Consider the following 8,534-nt stretch of genomic DNA (forward strand, 5'->3'; position numbering starts at 1 on the left):
CTGACTCACAGTTTATCATGCTCTGATTAGCAACAGAAAGCATAAGCATCAGGAGATGGTGTCACAATGCGAGTAAACTGTAAACTCTGATTTTGTAATCCCTTGCAGCCTGTAAGTAATTTTGATTTCCAAAATATTTTTTCTGGTTTATAATGTTTGCACTCCTACTTTAGGAGTGGTTCTATTTTTAGTTGCAATTATATTTACACTAAAGTAACTGTGTCTAATCACTGTGCTCCCCATTATAAAAGTATATATGTTTAGAATGAAGACATGAAGCAGAAAGTACATCACCTATTCCTCTGCATCAGCAACATACTTACTTGAATTAAGTCCCATTTTCCAAAGGCTGGAAGTGCAGTCTTTCTACACTATAGAGTTATATCACATCAATAATACTTGAACATCCATGGCTGCATCCTATGGATTCTGGAATTAGCAAACTTTGCATGCCTATGCTCACTAACTGCTAGTATGCTCACTAACTGCTATTTATGTGCTTTTCTGTTTGCTTGTTTTACTGAACTTGCTCTCTTTCTCCCTCATTCTAACTTGCAAGCCATTTTCTTCCCTCTCCACATATATGATTATGTACAAGTAACATGTAAATAATTTTCTTTTAAAAATGTTTTACAGAGCTCGGACTGGTCTACACTGGCCAGAATACTCCGAGTTTCCCCCCCAAAACATTCAGGTGCTGAAGCTGCTCTGACTCCACTCCCACTAGTGGCATCACAGGGGGTGCGGGGTGTGTGGACTGCACTAGGTGACACCCCAGGGAAGGATGACACCCTGTTGGGCTCTCCTCCCAGATGCTCTGTTACTGGGCTTTCTCTCTGGGCAGGAAGCCCAGTGATGGAACATCAGGAGGGGCAAATGTGCACCCTTTCTGGCTGCTCCATCACTGGGCTTTCTTCCTGGCAAGGAAGCTTGGTCACAGAGGAGGAGGAACAAATGCGTGCTCTTACTGGCTGCTCTGTTGCGAGGCTTTCTCCCTAGAGATCCAGAGTGATGGTGGCCAGTGGTCTACAATGTGTCCTGCTGTGGTGCCAGTACACGTTGCTCCTGCAGAAGCTGAAAATGAGGGTCCTGTGTCAACATCTCATTGTTAACATCAGAGGAGCTACTCACACTGCCACTAGTGGTAGTGGTGGCACAGCAGGACATTGTATGGACTATTTATTACTTTATTAATGTTATTTGTATGCTACCCTTATCCCAACATGAACCCAAGGCAGCTCACAAATCACTTGTTTTCTCAAATTTTACCATTAACCACAAGTTACTGAGATTTCCTCTGAGCAATTTTGCAAAATCCACCTAAAAATCACATGCACATAAGTTGTCAACAGGATGGTGTCTTATCCTATACTATTGAAACCCTGTCGGTCGTGGGAGGGGGAAGGAAGAGGCAAAGGAAGCACTCAGAATCAGACCCTTGAAAGCATGGGAAGGAGAGAGATTGTGTTCATCAACATTATCTGCAACTTAGCCTGTTGCTAAACTTCTTTCCTCTCTGGTTTTCATCACTCTGAGGCAATGCTTGCTTTTTCTTTTTGCTTTAAAAATGTTCTTTTCTTAAGCACAAGCTACTTAGGCATCTTGTAGTCTTGCATATTATTTTCATCAATATGTACATTACATTATAGCTGTCTGGACTTTCCCTTCATATATCCATATTTTTAAAAATCAAACAATGGCATTGCAAAAATTGCCATTGGAGAAATCCTGTGTTTTGTAGTTTGTTGTCATACCAAACCTCTCTGATACACAAAGTTATCTCACAAAACTATAAATCCCAGAATTCTATAGCATCGAGTCATGACAGTAAAGCAGTGACAAACTGCATTATTTCTGCAGTGCTCATGGAACTTTGGTTGATTATAGGCTTTTTCACATGATCAAGTTCCCTGATTTCCCAGGGTTCTTATTCACATGGAAGGCCTCCACATAAAGTCCAGAGGAGGGCGACTAAAATGCCCAGAGGAGGGCAACTAAAATGATGAAAGGTCTGGAAACCTTGCCCTATGAGGAACGACTCAGGGAGCTGGGGATGTTTAGCCTGGAGAAGAGAAGGTTAAGAGGTGATATGATAGCCCTGTTTAAATATTTGAAAGGATGTCATACTGAGGAGGGAGCAAGCTTGTTTTCTGCTGCTCCAGAGAACAGGACCCAGAGCAATGGATGCAAGCTACAGGAAAAGAGATTCCACCTCAACATTAGGAAGAACTTCCTAACAGTAAGGGCTGTTCGACAGTGGAACAAACTCCCTCGGAGTGTAGTGGAGTCTCCTTCCTTGGAGGTCTTTAAGCAGAGGCTAGATGGCCATCTGTTGGGGATGCTTTGATTTGGATTTCCTGCATGGCAGGGGGTTGGACTAGATGGCCTGTGCGGTCTCTTCCAAATCTATGATTCTATGATTAAACAGAAACTTCTCTTTGCTTTCCCTGTGAGGAAGGTATTGATGGAATCAGTGGATGGTGCTCTCCTGCTCATGTACTCAGGAACATGTGGTAACCTCTGGACTCACAAATCTTACATATATACTTTATTCCTTTAAAAAGTATATGTCTCTCACTCTTTGGACCAAAGATCTAACTAGTTCTCGGAACTGTGGAGGAGTAGGGCCTATGTGCACACACACATCCCTGTGTCCAGTTTTACCCCCACACATATTCACAGAAATGACTGAACAGGGCTCATATTATTCAAGTAAACAAATAAATCACTATGTTGACAAGAGTCTCAAAGATGAGGATCAGTCTCCACACTGATGTTTATCCGGTGATGGACACTGTAAAAGAATTTGTCCCAATATGGAGTTAATGTCATAAGTGCTTCTTGTAAACAAGGTAGGGTTAGACAACAGTAACAGTACATGTTGCATCAGTGTCTTCCTACTGCAATTCTAAGTTAAGCGGAAAACCACAGTTTGTATTACCAAACCTCTTTCCTCTCTGATCTTCCCTGCAGTTCTTCTCTCCCTACTTCCAGTTCTTTTAAAAGTCTTTCTTGTAGTCATTTTCCAAAACAAGAATGGGGAAAAGGCATTTTCAGAGAAGAAAGTGCAGGAAGGATAAAGCCTCTGTCCAAGTCACTGACAAATCCTTTCCTAAATAGTTGATGGGAACACTTAATATGCCTGATTTAGCTGCTCTTTCCTCTCATTATTACTTCCATTATTGATTTCTTCCATCTTCAGAAAAGCAGTGAAACCTTATAGGTTGGAAGAGGAGGTTTTTATGTCCCCCATAGTGATTTTTTTGCCAGGCCAGGTGTATTCCATTGCCTGTCATAGTATACTGCTCCTGAAAAACATCAAAGGAGGGCACTGATTTAAATAAGATGTGCAAATGCAGGTTTACCCACCATAATTTAAACCAGAGGAGGGAATTGTGAGGCCCTCCCGGCATGGTTGAATTGCAGTTCCCATCAGTACCGAACACCTTAACCAATGGTGAAAAATGTTGGAAGTTGCAGTTCAGCATCTGGAGGGCCACACAATTCTCAGTACTCCTTTGTCATATGTCAGAGCAGAGATGAGGACCATGCAGCCCATCAGATGTTGTTATCACCACTCCTAGAAGCTATAGCCAACATAAGCCAAAGATGAAGAATTCTGGGAACTGCAGTCCAACAACATCTGGACAGCTGCAAGATCCCATCCCCTGATGCTAAGATAAAAATTGTATCTGAAAGTCTGGAAATACAGATGGGGATTGGATGACCTTTGTGCCCATCTGCTCAGTCTATAGGAGGATGGGGATTTCAGGGATTCAAGTAGAATGCTTGAATATTAGCGATGTAGCTTTGGGCGAGGGGGCAGGTAAAATGAGGGCATTGCTCCTAATAAGAATTCTGCTTCCTTTATGATTTTTTCCCTTCAGTCCCCAAATTTTTAGCATTGTAGAAATCTAAAAATTCAGTTGAACATTTAGAAACACAGTTTAGAGCTTATCCAGAAAGGAAAAAAATTCTGGAAACATTGGGATTTTCTAGTTCTTTCTGTTTTTATTTTATCTTTGTGTTCAAGGTTTTGCAGCTGAACTCTTTCTGGAAATATCTTGGATTTCCCTTAGTCTCTGTTCCCTTGTGTTCTTCCTCCCACTGATAATGTTTCAGTCTAGATTCAGACAATGTACCACAAAATGACTTTCACCAATTTCCACTGAGTTCTTTTAAATTATTATTCAGGAGTCAAAGTGTTAAAGTGTTTTAGCAGAATATTACACTATTTAATCATTGGGATCGTTTATTGCAAGCATTCTTCTTTTCCTTGCTTGATCTTCATTGAATCTGGGTCCTGGAAACAATTGTTGTGTTTCTTTGCAGTGACTATCTTAGCTAGCTTTGGTATAACACAAACAGACAGCCATGGAGAGTATTTCTTTTCAGGAAATACTGGGTTAATTTAAACTGATCAAGAAGTAGGAATGAAGTGCCCTTGATAATGCTGCGAGTTCCCAGGGAAAACCTTGGAATGGGGGAAATGTCATGCAGTCCAGACTTTGTATGGAGACTTTGGCCTGAAACTGATGGCCCAAAAGCACCACCATTGGGCCAATCTGGGGGTGTGGTGTTCAGATGATACAAACACATCGATTAGGCCAAAGCTGCTCTGTGACTACCTAAGGCAGCAGAAACCCTGCCACAAAAGAAACAAAAAAAAAGCACTCCTTGCCAGTGGTCCATTGCAGACCATGATGGTGGCCGGCTTCAAGACCACAGTGTCTAGTCAGCGTGGTACCATGCCGAACAGGGAGTGACTGGCACTGGTGGAGTCAGAGGCCACTCCGAGCTGCTGGTCTGCTTGACTCCTTTGTTTGGAGAGGCTCAAGGCATTAAAAAAGGAAGAGGAATTATTACCACAGAAATACAAACTCAGCAAATATGAATTCTAGGTATGAATGATTTTCAGTGTCCCTTTGCAATACTGGCTACAACCGTGATGACCATATAGCGGGGGGAGGGGAGACTTTTTAAATCTATGGGCCAGTGATATAGACTTGAGTCAACTGAGTTGAATTCAAGTCACTTCAGTGACTTGACTTGGACTTGATTTGGCAAAAATGATATACTGACTTGACTTGAGACTTGTATATTTTGAGTGACTGACTTGCTGGTGCCATTCACTTTGAGCAGCAGTCAAGACCTGCCTCCAAAGTGTGGGGTATGTTTCTTGGAAGTAAATGCATTAGGCAATGGGCTTGAGACAGAAGAAACCTTCCAAAGCTTTTGAAAATCTCCTCTGATGTGCAGCCATGACAGGCTGCCAAGTAGACCTCAGCCCTCATCTCAAGCCTATTGATGAATACATTTGCTGTTCCTTTCTGAGAAACAGGCTGCACATTAAATGTTGGCTCCCAGACTTGAGACTTGACTTGAAAGTATCCAGTATGATGTTGAACTAGGACACTGGGAGACTAGGGTTTGGATCCCTGCTCAGCCATGGAAACCTACTGAGCGACCTTAGGCAAGTCACGTTCGCTCAGCCTCAGAGGAAAGCAAGTGCGAAGTCCCTCAGAACAAATGTTGCAAAGAAAATCCCATTATAGAGTCATCATAAATCACACACCAACAAAACAAGCTTGTAAAATGTGGGCTAGAGAAAGGAACTGTTAAATGGATCTGTAATTGGTTGACCGGCCGAACCCAAAGGGTGCTCAACAATGGCTCCTTTTCATCCTGGAGAAAAGTGACCAGTGGGGTCCCACAGGGCTCTGTCCTGGGCCCAGTGCTATTCAACATCTTTATCAATGACCTGGATGACAGAACTGGGAGCATACTTATCAAATTTGCAGATGACACCAAATTAGGGGGAATAGCTAATACCCCAGAGGACAGGATCAAGATTCAAAGTGACCTGAATAGACTAGAAAGCTGGGCCAAAGCTAACAAAATGAAATTCAACACGGAGAAATGTAAGGTATTGCACTTAGGGTGGAAAAATAAAATGCACAGATATAGGATGGGTGACACCTGGCTGAATGAAACTACGTGTGAAAGGGATCTAGGAGTCCAAGTAGACCACAAGTTGAACATGAGTGAACAGTGTGATGCGGCAGCTAAAAAGGCCAATGCTATTTTAGGCTGCATCAATAGAAGTATAGTGTCTAGATCAAGAGAAGTAATAGTGCCACTGTATTCTGCTTTGGTCAGGCCCCACCTAGAATATTGTGTCCAGTTCTGGGCACCACAATTCAGAAAGGACATTGAGAAACTGGAGCGTGTCCAAAGGAGGGCGACAAAAATGGTGAAGGGTCTGGAAACCATGCCCTATGAGGAACGACTTAGGGAGCTGGGGATGTTTAGCCTGGAGAAAAGAAGGTTAAGAGGTGATATGATCGCCCTGTTTAAATATTTGAAAGGATGTCATGTTGAAGAGGGAGCAAGCTTGTTTTCTGCTGCTCCAGAGAACAGGACCCGGAACAATGGATGCAAGCTACAGGAAAAGAGATTCCACCTGAACATTAGGAGGAACTTCCTGACAGTAAGGGCTGTTCGACAATGGAATGCACTCCCTCGGAGGGTGATAGAGTCTCCTTCCTTGGAGGCCTTTAAACAGAGGCTGGATGGCCATCTGTCAGGGATGCTTTGATTTGGATTTCCTGCATGGCAGGGGGTTGGACTGGATGGCCCTAGTGGTCTCTTCCAACTCTATGATTCTATGAAAACAACTTTTGGTCATAGGCATTTACTTAATTATTTTCTATATTTATCCCATGCAAAATCTGTCCATGTCTATATTTGTATCTGTATCAATTTCTCTCTAAATGCATATGTGAAATGCACAGTAAACAGCCCTTGGGATGTAAAATGTTTCTACCAATGAGAAGAAAGATAGTGTTGTAGTCAGCAGTTTTAGCGCTTGCTAGCCACATCATAGGTGTGTTTCCAGGTGTATTTCACACTCCTTCCCCTTACCTACTGTGCTGGTGGGACTTTTGTGCCTGCACCCAACCGGGCTGATGTTCTTGGACTTCAGCTGCATCACCACATTCATATTAAAATAAACTACTTTAGTTCAGCTGGTGATCATTATTTTTTAGAATCAGGATCTGGAAGTATATTTTAAGTACTGGATATCTTGAGTGTAGCATTATCTGCTTGGCTTAATTTAGTGGTTTCCAACTTGTGGATTCTGTGAGGATGTTTGACTACAACTCCCAGAATCCCTGAATGTTAATCATGGTGGCTAGGGAGTCTCAGATTTCAAAGCCAGTATCATCTGGAGACCTGCTATTGGGAACCTCTAGCTTAATTTATGTGAGGATTTACCAGGGTTCAGCTTTGAGATCTTTTTTGCAATGTGAGGAGTCTATCCTGAAATTATGATGCAAGAAAAATGTCCAAGAACACATGCAGAATGCATTTTTCACAAGATAATAGTGCTAGGGAGTTTTGCAGGGCAAGAATAAATGGGAAGTGCTTAAGCAGTAAATTATCTGGCTAGGAGACATGTTCCAGCCTGTGAAAACTCTTCCTGTATAAGGAGAAAACATGAGATTACACACACATGCCCCCAAATGTGGCTCTTCATAAAGAGACAGCTGATTTCATAGTAGTCAGAAGCGAGCTGAGCAAGTTAAAGAACACTGGACCTGTGGAAATCCTCACTTTCTTAATCACTTTTAACTACTAATGCCCCATTCCCACTTGGCAAAAAAAGCAGCTTATTTCGCTGCGATTCTGACTCGGATTCTGACTCAAATCTGACCTGTTGTTCCCATTAAAAATGGGTGCAAACAGACCTGGGTTTTTTTACTCCTATTTTCATTACCATTGATATTTAACCTGTAGTAATTTGAAGCGGGTTATTTTGATCCCCATTCCCATTGCCCTTCCGGGACCTCTTTTTTTAAAAAGCAGCTGTCAATCAAGCGCTTAAGTGCTCGACATCACAGCCAATCAGTCACTTAGGCACTTTTCCCCTCTGGGAAAGGAAGAATAGTCCATCTGGGAAAGAGAGAAGGAGCCTCTATGTGCCCTAAACTCTTTTGCATCCAAGGCTGTTTTGTGTCTCCCCATAGTTCCTCTGGGAAAGAGAGAAGGAGCCTCCATTCTCCCAAATCCCTTTGCCTCCCCTATTGCTCCCTGGGCTGTCTGGGGGGTGGTCAAGTAGGCATGTACTGCAAAGCCCATCTGCTGCTCAGGCGCTCAGGCAGAAGCAAAAAAATAAAAAAAATAAAAAATAATAGTTTAAAATGGTGTTCAGTGGCTCTCCTCACACATCGGTCTATGAATGTGAAGCAGAGGGGAGGTTGCAGGGGGAGTAATGTGTTTACTGCGGTTGGAGCTCAATGTAGCGCGATCGCCTTACCCTGCTTCCCAATCCACTGGGGGAAATGCTATGCGAATGGAAAAAAATGGCGCTGGCAATGCAGAAAGAGAACAAAGAGGGTGACACCCCCAGGCCAGCCCCTTGAGCGCTGCTCCTCCCATCTCCAGGTTCCCGAATCAGACACCCTTGTCATTCCCATTCATTTGCCCCGAATCAGACTCCGGAGGCACAGAAAAATTAGCTAAAAAGCCAC

Source organism: Sceloporus undulatus, chromosome 3 (genome assembly GCF_019175285.1).
Source record: "Sceloporus undulatus isolate JIND9_A2432 ecotype Alabama chromosome 3, SceUnd_v1.1, whole genome shotgun sequence".
Classification (NCBI taxonomy): Eukaryota; Metazoa; Chordata; class Lepidosauria; order Squamata; family Phrynosomatidae; genus Sceloporus; species Sceloporus undulatus.